This window comes from Dermacentor albipictus, chromosome 10, assembly GCF_038994185.2.
Source record: "Dermacentor albipictus isolate Rhodes 1998 colony chromosome 10, USDA_Dalb.pri_finalv2, whole genome shotgun sequence".
In the NCBI taxonomy this organism is placed as follows: domain Eukaryota; kingdom Metazoa; phylum Arthropoda; class Arachnida; order Ixodida; family Ixodidae; genus Dermacentor; species Dermacentor albipictus.
The window spans coordinates 20917203-20936019 of NC_091830.1; the positions used below are offsets into that span (position 1 = coordinate 20917203).

The 18817-nt window shown below is 46.0% G+C and overlaps 1 long non-coding RNA gene across 1 annotated transcript in view; it reads right to left on the reverse strand.

The window, feature by feature from the left end:
• LOC135919685 (uncharacterized) overlaps positions 1 to 11997 on the reverse strand; it is a 62336-nt gene extending 50339 nt beyond the window's left edge. The window contains exons 1-2 of the long non-coding RNA XR_010570023.2: positions 10747 to 11997; positions 7068 to 7204 (exon numbers count right to left, since the gene is read on the reverse strand). This is a non-coding gene — a long non-coding RNA (uncharacterized lncRNA). The remainder of the gene's footprint in view (positions 1 to 7067; positions 7205 to 10746) is intronic.
• Positions 11998 to 18817: the final 6820 nt, after the last annotated feature.

The following is an 18817-nucleotide window of genomic DNA, read 5'->3' on the forward strand; positions in this document are numbered from 1 at the left end:
ACGGTGGTTGTGGGTGTCGGGTGTCCCAGAAAATCGGTCGTTGACACTGCCAACTCCTCCAGCCGGCGACACGGTGTCAGACGATTCGTTACGATTCCTCTGTTATTCGAGTCAGCCTTAGCGCGACTTGTGTTCACTTTCAGTAAAATTGCAGCGAATTGTCCCTGATAGCACAAATTTCCCGAGTTTCCCAAGAGTATTTCCAGACGACTGAAAATCCCCGAAAATTCCCCGTTTTCCCGGTCAGTAGACACCCCGAGGAGTCCTATGAGGTCAACAGGGAGACCTACATAAAGGTTTGATATGGGTTGCCCTGGAGTATCAGTCCACTATAGGTCCATGTCCGTTTTACCCAATGAGGTGGCAGCCGTCTACCATCTGACATGGCAAGTTCAGGTTAGAACAAAGTGCAAAAACGAAGAATTTAAACCATAAGCAAGGTACTTAGGCCATTCCTGATGGATCGACTTCCAGCAGAAACTTGAAAGGACACTACAGAGGGGCATTTAGTTTACCTTAGCAAAGTATTTAAAAACCCAATTTGCATGTGTTTGGCAAAATAAAGGTTGTTTACTAGCACAAGATATCAAAGGTAATGTCTCCCTTAAATATCACACTCAAACCACAGCATGACATCGCAAGCTTTAGAAGTGTTTGGACGGTTTTGGCACAGAGAAAGTTCTCGAATAATCATTAAGATGCAAAAACTGCTGTTTAACGAGTATCTAATAACAAGTCTCGGGTAGATGTCCAAATCTCATGAAATCACAAGGAGCTAGCCCAGGAACTTCAAGCCAGTCTCATTCTAGCTATATTTTTTGGCATACCAAGATTCAACTCACAAGACTGATGCATCAGGCATCGCAACACTGTAATTTGCCAATCCTGTATTACATGGAAAGCCTTCTTTAGTGTCCCTGCAGATTTTTTAGCGAGCTGTGGAAATTTTGATACGCACCAATTCAACTCGCAAGACTGATGCATCAGGCATCGCAACACTGTAATTTGCCAATCCTGTATTACATGGACAGCCTTCTTTAGTGTCCCTGCAGATTTTTTAGCGAGCTGTGGAAATTTTGATACGCACCAATTTCAAGCTCCCAAATAAAGATGACACCAGTGAGACAAGGCCAGATTACAATATGTGCAGCTGCCAGACAAGTAATCACTGTGTCACAAGCTTACATTTCAAAAACCAAACAATGAGCACAGAGATTCCAGTGACATTCACTCAGGCGCACAATTTCCAGCCTTCATTACTGCAGTGTGAAGTGTTTCAGGTGTCAAGAGCCGAGCCGGTTCACTTGCCAAGTTGAAAGACCAACAGACAAAATGATATCGAAGCATGTTGTGCCAGATGTATATTTGGGATTCTTGTGGCAGGTCCAAGAAGCTCTCCGCAGAGCTGGGGAAATGGTGTGAAAATAATTCTCGACATACTTACCTCATCATGCACACACACACACACACACACACACACACACACACACACACACACACACACACACACACACACACACACACACACACACACACACACACACACACACACACACACACACACACACACACACACACACACACACACACACACACACACACACACACACACACACACACACACACACACACACACACACACACATGCATGTACACGCATACACATTTTTTCCACAGTGTGTGTGTTGTCGTACATATATGCACGTTACTATTCTGTTTTATCCATGTCCGATGTGTGTCATGTCCCTTACATTATGTGCCAGCGCATATATTTATTACGCATGTCAATAAATTGTGTGTATATTCTACACAGTATGTGTCAACGCACACAGTAACCATGCGTGTCAATAGGTGTTATTCAAGCACATCAATGTTTTCACACAGCATTTGCTGTAACATTGGTAACTATGCATTTGAAGAGGTGTTTTTCTTACCGATGTCAATGTCCCATGTCCTCTGTTTGCACATGGGATAACAATATTAAAGCTAACCGTTGTCACGCTGGTCCCGGTCCTCTATCGAGTGTGTGGTGATGACTGTAGTGGGAAGTCTGTCGTGCGAAACGCGAAACTAAATTTATTTTGAGCTAAAAGGAACAACATGAAGGACACAACACATCTAAAACATACTTTTTCTACAATAGACTTTCCTTCTTGGAAAAGCCACACTTAACACTGGTTTGGTGTAATAAATTTTTACAAAACAAAAACATTCATTTTCAGCTAGGAGGTCTTTCCAACATGAACACTGAAGTTTAAAATATCATCTCGAATAGACTTTTCGATCTGGAGAAGCCAAATTCAATATTTGTCATTTAATAAACCTTCACAAAAAAAGAAACATTCGTAGAACTTGTAACAGTAATAAACAGAACTCTATTTAAATAGAAGCTATAAACACTTGCGCATATGCAAAAAACTTCACTTATGTCACATGTCAACTTGCTGCAACAGGGTTACAATTGTCTAACAAAGGTGTAGTCATAGCAAACCTTGCAAAAAAAAAGAACACATCTGCCCATCTCTTGCTCAAGATGACACAAAAGAAAGTAAGTATTGCACATGACACAGTATTATTACACGCGCATGGCACTCAGTTCGAGAGTCCTAAAAATAACAGTACAACAAACAGAAATGGAATCTAAGATGGCATTACAAAAACTGCCAGCAAACTCTGCCTATTTTCCAACAACTGCACCCATTAGCGCAGCGGCAGTCTGCCTTAAGGTTGTTGTATTTTGCAAACATTGTTCTCTCAAAACAGAACTCTCCTTCGAGTAGAGAGGACAGTTTGAAAGAACGCTAAAAGTGCCGGCAGATGGCAGCACTCTGGCGGCCTGACCATGCAAGCTTTGAACGAGACAGAACGTCCACCACAAAATCGCTTAACTGCCGGCATGAGTACTTGCCAGGTTGCCGTGACTGCGTAGTGCGGCAAGACACTGAACTGTGCGCGTTATGGCGTTCAAATAATGTGTGACCTGGATTAGCCACGATCTTCCTCTGAAAGTCTTGAATTGTCTTTCAAGATGCGGGGGTGCCGCTCCATGGCAAATGCAACAGTCGGTGCCTAAAATGCAGTGTTGAGTGCAGTGGTAATATAGCACTTCCTCGCGATTTGAAACATTGCACCACTGTCCTCATAAATGTGTCTTCCGAAAGGCCGCTTTCAGTTGCTTGCCAACGTTGCCAATGTAGTCTACAACCCATTGTTCGACCTTCCTTAAAGTGCCCCTAGAATGGCTGTTCTGAATGAAGAATCGATTTTTTCCAGGAATGAAGAATATTTTTTCCTGAGTTTCCATATATCTATTGCCTTCGTTTATCTATATACCAAGGTATTTATATTCTGTTACCCGAAGTATTTCCTGGCCCTGTGTTGCCACTGTCTGTTCACGGTTTTCATTGTATACCATAATACCTGATTTTCTAACACTAAATTTCAAACCTAATTTGCTGCCTTCCTGTCCACCGATACTAGCCAAACGTTGCAAATCACTTTGCTTCTTAGCTAGCAACACAGTGTAGTCCGCATAAAATAAACCTGGGAGCTTCTGCTCTACTACTGTTCCCGCCTGTTTGTATGAGAGATTAAATCCGATATTACTTCCTTCTAGCGCCCGCTCCATCCTCACCATGTACATCATAAACAGCAATGGGAATAAAGGGCACCCCTGCCTCTGTCCCTTATTGGTACCAATTCTTACACCGTGACTGGTACCAACTTTCTCCTCGCTCCTCACCCCTTGCCATTCAACGCAAATGGTATTTTCTAGGTAAATCTCCCTCAAAAGCGAGTCAAATGTGCAGAATGCCCTCTAGAGCTCCCTGACCGTCGCCACATTAGCCGCTTGACAACTGTAATTGTCCGTGACTCCCTTGGAAGCATTGCAGAAACTGTGGCGCATCTTTTTTTACGAACATGCGAGGCCAGAGGGGTCGCATATAGACCTGCACAAAGGATTAGAGGGAGGAAAAGAGGCAGTTCCCATATAAGAGATGGGGGGAGGCAGTGGCGTAGCTAGGTCGTCTGGCACCCGGGGCCCTTAGCTCTTCTGTCACCCCCCCCCCCCCTCGGGTGTAGTCGAGGAAGGCGAGGATATCGACAATTTTCGGGTGTCTTCAGATGTATATGACACCCCCCCCCCCTCCTCCTGGCCCCGTGCACCCGGGGCCCACGGCCCCCCGGCCCCCCCTGTTGCTACGCCACTGGGGGGAGGTAACTTGAGAAAGCAAGGAAAGCCTACCATACGACAGCGGTTGCGGGGAAACAGGATAAGCTCAAGTTCAAGGTACGGTACAGTACGTTGCTGCTATTCGCGAAAAATAAACGCCATGAAAAATGTCAAGCGAAAACGTACGCATGGCGGCAAGATCAGAGCCGCATTAATTAAAGCGCACTGCAGGTTTCTGGAGATACTACGGAAGCGGTCGGCCGTCAAATCAACACTTCTGTGCCGGCCGCGTTAGCTTCACGGCTATTGTATTGTTAGAGGGCACGGATTTCATCCCAGTCGCGGCAGCCGCATTTCAACGAGGGCGAAATAGAAAAAGCACGCGCACTTAGAATTTGGGACACGTTGAAGAACATCACGGTGTGAAAATTAATCCGGTGTCCGCCACTACGACTTGCCTCATAATCTGAGTGGTTTTGGCGCGTACAGCCCCACAATCCAGTTTCAGGTCAACACTTCTGCCACAATGTGGTGTGCCATGTGAGGAAATGACAACGCTAAAACCTCTCACAGGTTATAATATACCACTCACAAGAACGCCTCAAGCAAACACCTCTCCCTGTGTGTTTTGTCTACTACGCAGAGAAGCGGACTGGTGCACGCAAGGTTAAGTTTAACATCAACTCACCAGTTTCGTGTTAGCCTAAAGGTTGAAGAAATTAAGCTTTAGCCGTCGACATCACCGCTAATTATCGTCAACCAGAGCATTAAGCACGGAAAGCTTCGCTTACGTCCATTCCAACAGTGCGTGGAATCTGCATAACTTTTTTCCATGGGTATATTGGTGTGTGCGCATAATACACCCTATTATTTGGCAGTTCCCGCTCGTCCTGTATTCCTCCCTTGTCCGCGTTGATTTTGCATTGGCCTCAACCGTGATATCGTACCAACTACCTCGCATTCATACACTTACAAGCTCAGCAATTGAAGCGCCATATTTGAAATAGATGATTTCAGGGAGTTCTTGCACCACCGTTGGGCGTCGGGCACACCGAGCTGATGCATTTTTGCACCAAACGAGAGTGAGTCATACACTACCAATGCATACGACCCAGCGCTCACGGTTGGGGAAAAATGGGCTGGCTGCGATGCTGTCCAAGTACCACGTTTCAATCCCTGCAGCGGTGTTCATTCATGTGCAAGCCTTCTCAAATTAACAGAGAGGGACTAATGCTATATGCGGCGCAAAGGAAATTTCTAAATGTTATAAAGACTACACACAAGTCACTTAGATACAGGGGTTCCCAACTAACATAAACGAAGCTTTAATAAGACCTATTCGCGTATAAGGCATATATACTGCGTGTTTAACAGGACTTCAAGTAGTTCTGAACGGCGTTTTTTGGTGCGTCTGAAGCAAGTTTAGAAATCACGAATCATTTTAGATCCTCATATGCAATCAGTGCATTCAAGGTATTACGTAATTTCATTTTTTTTTTTTGCCATTAACCAATTTGTAAACCGTGGAGGTATATTGGAGAACCATCACAAGCTTCAAAATGATGCTTCTGGCTATGCACGCGTCTTGTGTGTTCTTTTTTTGCGATGAAAGATAAATATACTGAAGTACAAATAACACCTTGTGGCTACGTGCAGGGTGCAATAATATCTCAGGGGTGCAAAGCTAGCTCGCTTCTAACTGGGCCAAGCCATGAAAACAACAGCACGCAGTTTGCGCGTGCCTTACACGATGCGCGGATGGCTCCTGGATACAAGTGCATACATATTGACACGTGTACTTATCTTTATCGGGCGACCACGTTTCGCCGCTGTAATCTCACAGCGAGGGACGCACCTGCATGTATCCGACGTTTCTGGAAAGTTATCGATGCTTCTACCCGGCTGTCTGTTGTCGCCGTACCTTGTGCTATCAGATTTCATCCCGTGACGCGAATGGTGTAGAACTTTGTGGAAGGCACGCGGGTCCCATCGGTTAATCTGGAACATTCCACGACTGATCTATAAAAGCCGACGCGCTTGACCCGCTGATCAGATTTTCGACGATCGCCGAGCGTGTTCGCCCCTATCGTTGTGCTATAAGTGTAGCCTGTTTTGTGGGCACAGGTTCGCCCAATAAAACTTAGTTTTGTCGTTCACAGTACTGCTACTGTGTTATTCAACGTCACGACCACATGACAATATGCAAGCAAGAAAAAGCCCTGTACGGAGCAACAAGCCGTTGATTAACAGCGTTACGTTTTATTAGCACTGTTGGGTGACGACGATATCCTGTGTGCCATAAAGCCGCTTTGCGCGCTCGCGGTAGAATAGTGAATTATAGTTTAGAAATGCAATCTGCGGTGTTCTCCATAAAAGAAGAAAACAAAGAAAGTTCGGGGTTGAAAAGAGCGAATAATGTTTGAAAACATTTGTTTTACAATTGCAACACAGACACTTCTTGTGAAATGTTCTTGAAGGCACTGAAAACAGTTGATCCTAGCATGCCGATATTTTTAGGTGAGATACCTTCCTTATTTCATGAGTGGTGCCTAAAAAACATTGTACAGACCCGAAATCGCAATTATTTGAAAGTAATGCGCATCTCATGAAACACCTTTCTACAAAGCGTGGCTCTTAATTTAAATAACAGCATTTATCATTTTTTTACTAATCTCCTTCAGAATGCAGCTGCCGAAAAACTGCGTTTTTTTGTTTTTCGTGCCATCATTATTTAATTGTCATTCGAGTCAGCACCTATATTAACACTAAGAATTCAATATAAATTACTGTTCGCAAACGTCACAATGTAGCAAGACCAAGCGTGGAATAAGTATTTCAGCTGTAGTAATTTGTACTTTGTGTAGCCTGAGCACGCAAAAAATGAAACCTTTACCTGGGTTATGCCGTGCCCATCTCAACATTCTTTCCATTGAGTAAATGGGGAGTGGCTTCGCCAGTGGTTGAGTTATCAGATGGCGGGGTCAGAAGACACGCAGTGCATGGTAATGTAATCCACGATAGTTGTTTCGGCTGTAATGAAAATAAAATGGCGTTATATTTTAAGGACTTGGCACTGTACAACACGTGACACGTTGCATGTCGCTGACCACAGTCAGTTTATGTTTGCCTAGGATGAAAGAAGCTTGGCACAAACAACTGCTAAATAAATAATGTGGCATTTTCCGCAACGAATGTATTTTTTCTTTCTCATTTGTTCTTTGCGTCGATTATCTCCTATATAAAGCCAACTCGCTGTAACACAACTTTAAGAATTCTAAGTTAAACTTAGATGTGTCTGCACCAAGATGGGATTTGTTACATGCACAGGCAAATGAACTCTGTTTATCTCCTATCTAAAGGCCATAGAATGCCAAGAGGGGGGGGGGGGTTGCGGCGGGGGCGAGAGCCGACCTAAACCGTGCTTACGTCATTGTGAACTGAGCTAATTATGATTTGTAGGACCTAGCGCAATTGTTTTTGACAGGATTAAATGGAGAAGAAACACCACAATAAATTTTACTTCCTTTCAGGAAAAACATTTTCTGCCATCTCGGAGGTTAAAATAAACAAGAAAGCATCAAAATCTCTTAAGCCCGTTTCAAGCATGCTATGAAGGATGGTCTTATGAATCCACTCACACACAGGCTACCTCGCAAAGCTACCGCAGGGGTGTTTGTATCATCAGAATTCGGCGATATAAATAATTATTAGTTAGAGAGCGCCGAAACTGTTGGTGAAAATGGAGTGTTAAATACCCGTGCTAAAGCGTTGCGCAGTCTCTCGCGAAGTTTCATGTGGTATTCTTCAGGATGACACTGGATACAAGAAACGATGGTCTATCAGTTGTTCCCAGTTTACTCCTTTAATTGGAACCACAGTATATCTAGGGAGTCGTCAGAGAAAAGTGAGCATCTTGGTCACCAAACTATGGCTCCAAGTTCAAGCCACATTCTTGCTTTCGCTTGCCTCCGAAGCGTAACCATGTTCAATGATATTTACGACGAAATGAAAAGTCAGCAAGCGGCGCTCTTGCCAAAAATAACAATGAGTTGACCCGGGCAAATCAGCAGTTAACACTGCACGTGGCTGAACTCGAGCAGTACTCCCGCAACAGCAACTTAGAAATAAAAGGAGTTCCTTCGACACAGGGCAAATGCTGCACCGCAATGCTTAAGGAGATCGGTGGGAAAGTTGGCGGTCCAGTCAACGATTCCGACATTGACATCATACACTGTGTTCCGGCAAAGGAGGGACCACACATTATGGCCCGATTCTGTTCGCATACCAAGAAAACCGAGTTTGCTGCAGCGGCATGAAAGGCGCGATTGACGGCTGGCGCCATCGGTTTCACAACACAAAATTCTAATCTAAAGCCCGTCTACATTAATGAACACGTGAGACCCTAAAACACGAGGCTCTTTGCCCAAGCAGTTGCGTTAAAACGAGACAAACATTGGGAATTTCTCTGGACAGCTAACGGCAAAATTCCAGCTCGCAAGTGCAAAGGCAGTCGCGTGCACCGCATGTCGGGTGTAAATGATCTTTCCGTCTTCACATGAACAGTCATCCTTCAGATAGCCAACCTTACACTTATTACAGCGCAGATCAACTAAAACAATTACTCAGTAAGTCGTCCGCATCACGCAAATCTGTCATCCATTTTAACACGTGCAGCTTACCCAAACATAAGGTCGACGTAATAAATTTTCTAACTCTTACCGGCTCATAACTTTTCGGTTATCTGTCTCTCGGAGACATGGCTGTCACCTCAGGGTAATAACCTATTCACAGTACAGGGTTATGATGCGGAATACAACCACCGAAATAGTGACCGCCATGGTGGTTCTGCCATTTTCATCTCAAAACAGCTTTCCTAAAAGCGCCGCTCTGACAAAACATTTAACCTTGATAAAGTCGAATCCGTGTGGGTTGAGTTTGACCGCGCTTCTTTTCCGTCTAACGAAAACACTATCATTGCATCCATTTATCTTTCCCCGTCGTCATCATACATGCGTTTCTGAGCAAAATTCGATAGCATTTTAACCCGCCTGAATCGTGAAAACAAAACGTTAACTACCGTTGGTGACATAAACACAGATATTACCGATATCACGAACAGTTGTTGCACAGAATACGAAAACTGCTTTGTCGCCCATGGAATGGAATTACTGTTACAATCGCCTACACGCTGCATGTCACACAGCCCTGGTACTCTCATTGATCATGTTCTAACAAACGTCATTTCGCCCCAGATCTCTAGCGTTGATAGCTTTGATATCACGGACCCCTACCCCATCTTGTTGGTCGAGTCGCACAACCAACGCAAAATAAAAACTTCAAAAAGGTAGCGGTGCTTCGTGGCAGAGTAAGCTTAAGACATGTTATCTACACACATACACCCCAAACTCACGAAAATTTACGCCCACTCTATATCGCCGACGTATCAAGAATAAGTGAACGGATGCACACTTGAATCAACGCACCGAAGCATCGGCGACGGTAACTACACCGACAAGCGACGGGATGTTCAGCGCTGAACGTGACGGTCCACAGAGTTAGCTAGTTGCTAGCAATAACACATTTTTGCAAAAAGGTATAACAAAGTACAAAATATCTACGTTGCCAGCTAGCTTGTGCGCAGCAAGAACAAATTTATCGCGACTTCGGGCTTCACTGGCATGACATACCAAGCTTCGCTAACCATTGCCTTGCTCGCTTGAAATGCTAGATTATTTGCACGGATTATGAATGACTGCGTTGCCAATGCATGCTATTAGAACGGTGGGAACTGAAGAGCCCCGTATATAGAGTAATCTTAATTGCTTTGCCTGGTGACCTAACGTGCATAACCCTGTCAGCATTACGACGTGCCAAGAAATTACCGAAAGAAAAAAAACGGCACATGCGATCGTTCATTGAATTACCGAAAGTGGTTTGGTGCTCTTCAATATTCTGCCGCATTTTACAAGAGGCGCTTGGCCGGGACTGCTTCTGGCATTAAGGCAAAGTACTCAACGAGCGGGTGAAGTGTTTAAAAAAGACAAAAATAAGCAAAGGCAATGCAAAGGCAAGATACGGGATACAAGATTTATGCAAGGCGAATACTTCGAAGGCTATACAGTAAAGCGAGTGTATGCACCACTGAAGCTGCAAACAAAACAAATAGCAAAGCTACGTTAGCAAAAAGCTTGCAAATAGCAACGTGCGTTCTACCTTGAAATAACATCGCTGGTACGCGTCCTTGAAGACACGAAGGCACTTCATTGACTTACTTGGCGTGTATCTGAAGAAAAAATTATTTCATCAATTTGAAGTCGTGAGCTTAAATTTCATAGCTATCAAAAACGATATAGCTATCATTCCACTAAGCATCCATAGCAGCACAAATAGCCAAGCCGTTATAAGCACAAAGGTAAGTCCAATGCCCTTGCATTAGCAAGCATTAGCGTAATACTGGCCCATACGCTATGACCACTTGGGACTTCGTAAAAGCCATGCTACTAAGCTTGAACGGAATACTATACTTCGCAAGTGGCATGGAAAGACTTCGCTTGAATAGACGTGTGTCTTACCAGAAGGCCGGCTTCTCTTGCGAGAAGCCTGGTCAGGTTCCTTGACCGCTGTCTGTTCTTCTCGGTCAGAAGTATTTAAGAGGCGTCCTGTCTTGTTATTCATAAAGAATGCATCAACCTATGCCCTGTGCTGCCGGGCACTCTCCAGTGCTAAACTGAGTTTGACGAAATTGCCTTCGAGTAGTTCTTCGGGAATTATTTGCAGAACTACGTGGAGAGCGGCAGTGACACGCCACTCACAACTCGTTGTGGAATGTACGAACAGATACGGCAGCGAACGCTGAACGCACATGCAGATGACGTCGTGTTTGAATCTGTCCCCGGGACGTGAGGCCATGACGCAGGCGTAGATGATACCTGCTCTCTCGGTTTTAGCGCACTTGGTATGGCAGCCCGAATTATTGAAAACGGTCTCCAATCGCTCGTGCAGAACGAAGCGGACGGACATCAGGTCCTCAGCGGTAGTGAGGAAACTGCTGGAACGATACGAACGCCAGGAGCGAAGCGCCTGCCTCTCAGCGAGGCAGCAGTAGAGCCAGGCAACGAGGAAGGTACGGGTGTCAAGAAGGGCGACAGCTTCCAGGGCAAGTCGAATGGAGCGGACAGCCTCCATGTGCGTACCATTCCTCAGGACTGGTATCCACGGGATGTTGGAATCCTCCAGGGACTGTAGTTCTTCCATGGACATTAGCGTCAGTACATCGCACAGCACGTCCAAGTCTGCTTGGCTCATCGCAGATGCTGAGAAGGGCTGGGGCTAACTTTCTATGGGATCAACATCGACTGTCGATAATATCACCCTGCTCAGCCACAGTTCGTCGCTGTCGTATCTGTTCGGGCTCCGGTGCTGCACAGCAGTTCTCCGTTGCGGGTTAACCAAACCTTGCCTGCAGTGAATCCAGTGGAGGACGCAACGCTAATGACTATACCTGGCGACAGCACTACAGCACGAGATGTTAGCAGGTACTCGCAGTTTGCTGGCGTTTCCTCGCACGGGCTTTCGCAGCGCCCTCTAAAGTTCTGCATTTCACAATTACACGTTACCAGATCTGTTTCTTGGCTTCGAGCATGGTTGTCGCAATCTTGATAGCACACCTACCCAGGTAAAGTAACACGGTAAACGAAGCTGGGCAAGCGAGAATATTGCTAAAGAAGACACCTTATAAAACTAAAACAGGGCCATCAGGCCTTCCTTTGTCATTCTTGACCATTCCGTACATGTACGCAGATGCGCGTCAGGTGAAAACTGGTCGCAGAAAAAGCGAGGGTTCTTGTGGCTCTTGCAAGAAAGAAAGAAAGAAAGAAAGAAAGAAAGAAAGAAGGAAGGAAAGAAAGAAAGAAAGAAAGAAAGAAAGAAAGAAAGAAAGAAAGAAAGAAAGAAAGAAAGAAAGAAAGAAGGAAAGGGCATAATTCACACGCCCATGACTGAACAACAGACATATGTGGGCTCTACCGGAGTCTGCTGTCCGCAATACAATAGGGCTAATAATGACATCAAAGACTAATAGGCAGATTTACCGGGGGCATTGTGCCTCTCTCGCCGCGTAAACCTTTTGACTTCGAATTAGCTCCAACCAAAGAGTAAGTTTGTTTTCCCTACGTTTCTGCACCGTTAGCTGGCTCCTTCATCGGGGGATTGATGACGGGGATGTTGTGGCGCAACTTTTAAGATTTCGTAGTCGAGGAGGGGGGAAGGCCGGAGTGGAGAAAATTTCAGTGTAGGCGAAGGTTATGCTCCGTGTCTTAGTAGTGTTTGGCTTGGGAGGGAAGAGGGTTTCATATTGCCTGCGAAAAAATTGAAGCTCTTACAACCGAGACGAACAAAATACGAAGGATTAAACCTTTCCATAAGAAGTCTGTGTCAGGTTATATTCATGGTGCAAGCGCCGAATGATCTCGCTTCGTATCTGGCGTATCCTCCTTAACTAGCCAAGAAAAATTGTACAACCACTCATCCACCCTTCCCTTCCGCTCTCTTCCCCCACATGTACAATGAAAGATTAAAGTTTGCGCCTCGACATCAGCGTCGTCACTCTCCCTTCAGGAAGGAGCCGAGCTGCTTCCGAAACCTCACAAAAATAAACTTATTATTTGGCTGAGACCACTTAGAGCCATATTTAAAATTAGCCCCATCAGACAGTCAATCCTGTCAAGATATTTAGCTTTAAGGGTACACCTTGAGTGCACGCCAGTTAGGGACATGATACGTCATTGTACCCACAAGCCTTTGTGAATAAACTGGTATTGCAGAAATTTGCAGGATTAAGCCAAACACTCATCCGCCACAGTTGAACAATTTTTCAACGGGGCGCGAAACTTATCTTCTCCGCCTTTAAATTCTCTGACACGATCGCCGTGCTATGGTAGGTACAGAACTCGGTGCTGCTCGCGCGTATCCCCTCGTAAAATGCCTCGGCAGAAAATAGTGACGAAAACTTCATGCTATGAAGTGCTTCACTTGCAGAAGCTCATCATCATCATCATCAGCCTGGTTACGCCCACTGCAGGGCAAAGGCCTCTCCCATATTTCTCCAACAACCCCGGTCATGTACTAATTGTGGCCATGCCGTCCCTGCAAACTTCTTAATCTCATCCGCCCACCTAACTTTCTACCGCCCCCTGCTACGCTTCCCTTCCCTTGGGATCCACTCCGTAACCCTTAATGACCATCGGTTATCTTCCCTCCTCATTACATGTCCTGCCCATGCCCATTTCTTCTTCTTGATTTCAACTAAGATGTCATTAACTCGCGTTTGTTCCCTCACCCAATCTGCTCTTTTCTTATCCCTTAACGTTACACCTATCATTCTTCTTTCCATAGCTCGTTGCGTCGTCCTCAATTTGAGTAGAACCCTTTTCGTAAGCCTCCAGGTTTCTGCCCCGTAGGTGAGCACTGGTAAGACACAGCTATTATACACTTTTATCTTGAGGGATAATGGCAACCTGCTGTTCATGATCTGAGAATGCCTGCCAAACGCACCCCAGCCCAGTCTTATTCTTCTGATTATTTCCGTCTCATGATCCGGATCCGCAGTCACTACCAGAAGCTATTGATGATATTGAAGCTATTGTCACTACCAGAAGCTATTGCAGAAGCTATTGATGCATAAATAATAAAGCTCCCTTTTCCACAATCGAACAGGACGTTATAATGATGCCTACGCCAGTGCATAGAAGAGGCGCCGACCCTGCCTGAAGGCACTCAAAAAAAATATTGAAGGGGGCGCAGACACGCCAATAAAATGGCGTCTTGCGTTCGTGTAGTGAATTCTTCAATATATGACGCTGGCAAGATTGCAATATGGCCTATACCTGCTGATAAATCAAAATGCTTCTCTCCTATGAAAGATACCAAGAGGGCATGACCAACACATGTGTAAATAAATGTTTGATTGAATGTAATAATTTCGAAGACATTCCTACACTGTGAGCTTATAAAAGGATCGTTATGGAGCGTGTGAAAAGATCCAATGAGTTTATATTAATGCTTTCGCAATGGCTTTTGAATGTGACGGTGAAAGCGTCAGCGCACATCTATAGTGTGGCGGTACCCGAAAGGATTGTTCGCACGAAAAGTACTGCAGATAAGCATGCAGAAATTCGGGGATGAAAGATAGTTCTCTGCATGGGCCTGCACAGAGGACCAGCGCTGCAACCAGGAAGCGCTACGGCAGTGTGGGTATGCAGCTCAAATGTTTTGACACCATACGATAGGGACGTCGTTAAAATTGTACAGCCTTTTGGATAACAAACGCACACTTTTATCAACGTTTTCTTTTGCTTTATGCATCCAGCCAAGCCGTGGCCATGCGGCCATACCATGGCGCTGAAGAGCGTTCTAGCACTGGTTAGCAGTCAGGCGGTATTCTGGAGACATGTGCATCAAGATGAGCGGTGAAATTCCTAATATGAATTTTCTGCATGTGTTACTGAAACCTGTTTGCACCGCTCGCTAGGCTGTGTGTTTCGATGCTGCTGCTGGGCCGTGAAGTTTCAAACCTGGTCGCCCGTATTCAGCGTGTTTTCAGAACAATTAAAAAATGTCCCTGTTTGACCCGAAAATCGAAGCATCGATTGCGGTAGCAAATAAATCGATAGCTGTTGAAGTAAGAACTGTAGCTTTATTGGTAGCATGAGCTTGTAAACATAGGCATACTAACTCAACTAACAATCATAGTGTCACGCGCATACATGCAAAAAATGACCACATATCGCACACGGTGACAGTGGAAACTCGCTGTGAAAGCACTGGAGCACGGAATTGCGGCAGCAGCAGCGAGCGATTTGACCTTCGGACTGCGTATCGCATCCAGGCTGAGTCAACCACGGATACACAGCCCGCGGTGGTCTGTGTCGCCTCTCAGATGGCTTTCAAGACACTGCGGCCAAGGCGGGAGCGTGCTGCTGCCCGGGCCCCTTGAAGCAGAACGCGCCCCTCCCTTTCCTACAGTCCCCCCCCCCCTCCGCGCCATGGAGCAGCACCCGATGGAAAACGTCGCTCCTCTTCCCCGCTTCCCTCCCGCCATGCGGGTCCGAGCTTAGACCCGATATCGCCGACCGACATTCGCGCGCTTTCACTGGCACATACAGCATACGGCGTGCGGCGACGATTTTATCGCCCTCGGACTTGAATGGGCTCAAACCTATCAGATGTTATGAAGCGTGACGCTCAACTACGGCTCAAGCAAACACCACCCCCCTGTGTGTTCTGCGCACTACACAGGCAAAATAACAGGGGCGCACGCAAGGCAACGTTTAGCCGCAACTCAGCACTCTCGTGTTGTACTAAACTCTGATTTAAATAAATATCTGCCGTCGACATCGCGCCTACTTACCATCAATCAAAGCAAACAGCACAGAAAGCTTCGCTCACGTCGGTTTCTACAACGCGTGTGGTCGGTATGATTTTCTTTTGTGGGCGATGTGGAGAAAGAAATGTGGGCAAAAAGTATGGTTAAAGAAATTAAAATATGGGCTTCTACGTGCCAAAACCGCTTTCTGATTATGAGGCACGCCGTAGTGGAGGACTTCGGTAATTTCTACCACCTGGGGTTCTTTAACGTGCACCTAAATCTAAGGGCACGGGTGTTTTCGCTGTCAGGGAAATGCCGCCACTGTGGCCGGGATTCAATACCGCGACCTCGTGCTCGGCAGCCCTACACCATAACCATTGAGCAACCACGGCGGGTCTAAACTATTGTGACCTTCAAACTTAAATAAATACCTGACATGTTTAATATAAAATATTAAGGATGCGACGTGTCTAACGGAAAGAAATAACAATGGTCGCTGCAAAAGCTGAAGGCAAGAGTTTCATCCCAGAAAACCATGGCGGCCTTGAAGAAGGATAAAGATGCAAGGGGCAACGAAAATTCTATCGTGCACCCAACTATCTCAAAAAGACACCAAGCTTCCTAATGTTAGCTGCACATTTCGCTCTGAGTGGATGTACTTAGCGTTATATTTCATCCGTGCATATGCACCGCACTCTTTCTCCCCGCTTTCTCTTCAATATGCGATATTTCCGATTCGTCGGGCTTATGTTTTATACTTTAGAAAACCGCAGAAAAAAAATTGGAGGACGCTTAAGCTTCGCCTTCAAGAGTGGAACGCGATAGCGTTCCCGTCGACCCGCCAATGGGTGTAAGACAATGGGCTACAGGGCAGCCATCACTTACGAGGCGCCCCGCATCAGACGCGGTGAGCGTCGAGCCATATGGTCGAGCAACGCGGCGTTCGGCGCAGCAATAGAGAGTTTTAGCCCAGCGGGTTTACGGCCAGCGGAGCGGAGCGGTCTCCACCGTTGCGCCAGCGGAGCGGCGCGCGAAAAAAGAATTTTAGCCCAGCGGATCACCCGCTCGAGCGGGGTAAAGAGCGGGGAGCTCTGCTGCCCCACCTAGTGGTTCGAATAGGAATTACTGAGAAATGAAATTGAATTACGCTTGCTTTTATTATGCAAGAAATGTTGAATAAAGATATATTACATGTTCTCAGTGCATTATTTGTTAATAATGTACTGAGTATTAATGTACGGGTCAGCGCGGCAGTCGCCGTCTTCGATGCAGAACTGCCGGCGTTCATGTTCGCGGCTGCCGTCTTGCATTTCCCATACACGCCCGCGCGCCCTTACGCACGCTCGCGCGCTGCGTATACCCTCCGCTGGGGAGTGCTTTCCAGCGGGCGTAAACGCTGCTCCGTAAAACCGCTGGCCGCCTCAGCGTGGTGCGCATGCGCAGTCGCGTCTCCGCTCGCCCGCTCCGCTCCGCTGGCCGTAAACCCGCTGGGCTAAAACTCTAATGAAACGTGCGCCTGAGCAAGCGGAGCGAACCAAAGAACTCGGTACTATCCCGGAGGGGGAAATGATGCACGCCAGCCAAACGCCGTGATCGGCACGGGCAGAGAGATAGAGAGATAGTGATCTAAAGAAAGGAAGGACGCTTGATTCTGCGGAGGGAGCGAGGCGAAGCGTTGTCAGGGGAGAGAGTCCGAACCGCGACAGCTCCAATGCGCGCGTGGCGCGCCATCTGTCGGGGCAGCGCCGTACATGGAGAGGAGGGGCTCTTCTGTGTTTGCCGCAAGATGGCTCTCCGTGTGCGGAAAGCGCAGAAGAAATGCAGCGAAACGCACTTCGCTACTCGTGTAATTGCGACTTCTGTAAGTTACATGTTCATAATTACCTATATACACCACAGTATAACTTTCCACGGCTCGTTTCGAAGGCAACACCGCATTCACTAGAGGCGCGTTTGTACCTTTTGGAAGCATCGAAATCGTGGCTGAGTGGTAGCGTCTCCGTCTCACACTCCGGAGACCCTGGTTCGATTCCCACCCAGACCATCTTGGAAGTTGCTTTTTATTTATGGAGTGCCTGCCGTGATTTATCGCTCACGGTCAACGCCGCAAAACGCTGACGCCGACGCCGACACCCGACGCCGACACCGACGCCGACGACACCGGCTTTTCTGCGACACGAGCTCCTTAACGCTATCGCGTTAATATGTGCATGCCATGTACACTACTTGCCTTCCAATATTTCTCAGTTTTATTCCCTTCTACCACCGAGCTTTCCTACATGCTATGTTATATGGAGATATTGTACTGTCCATAGAAAATAAAGTACACTTGGTCCATATAGAGGACTCTTTTATTTCTTTATATCTGTTTTATTTCTTTTATTAATTCATAGCGTACAAAGCGTAGCAACAAAAGAAGCTAAGCAAGGATGGGCGTCTGTGCTGCCTTCGAATTGAAAAGTGCATTCAAAACGAAATTTCTCATGGCACATTTTAATCCTCTCAGTCTCATGTTCTGACTTCTCTATGAAGACAGTTGTCTATATAAGCAGATGCGGTCTGTGAGTAGTTAATCACTCTCAATTCCATTCTGCAGCATACAATGCTACAATATTTAAAATAAATTTTAATTTCAAAACGTACTTAATTAGAAAGGTGGGGATTTCAGATATATGCTTAGTTCTATGCGGTATAGAACACTGCGCATGCAACGTTTCATCAGTGTATTCAGGCTGCTGGCGCGAAATTAAGTAGCGTCTAATGAGCACTTTGCAATAAACGTACGAATAATTGTTCAAGAGCCCCGTGAGACACTCTACAGAAGTGCAGTATTTGCTGCTTCTAAAATAGGCAAAACTAATTTAGGTAAGGAAAGAAGTAATGGCCCCTGCTATTTGAACGCCTAAATGCTATTTAGTGACCGAGTTGACCACAGCTTGGTATGAGTGGAGCACTATATGTATATTGACCCTCGTTCTCCTAAGCTTTAGGTGACCAGACCTTTATACTCCCAAGTATGCCCCTTTATTTACTGCGGCATTTACAAACACAGCTGAAAAAACTTTTTCTCTTAAGCGCCCCTTTAAGACAGCGTAGCTGCATTCGCACACTCGTGCTTTGACAATACTCATCAGCCTGGCTTCTTCGCCGCCGTGTGGTTTGTGAAGTCGGCGTTATTCAAGGCACACAATATTTGAGACTGTCTGCTTAGTCTGTGCTATATTGGCGTGCTTTATTCACATTGCCTTCGTAAACACTTCATTTCTGGGACTCTACGA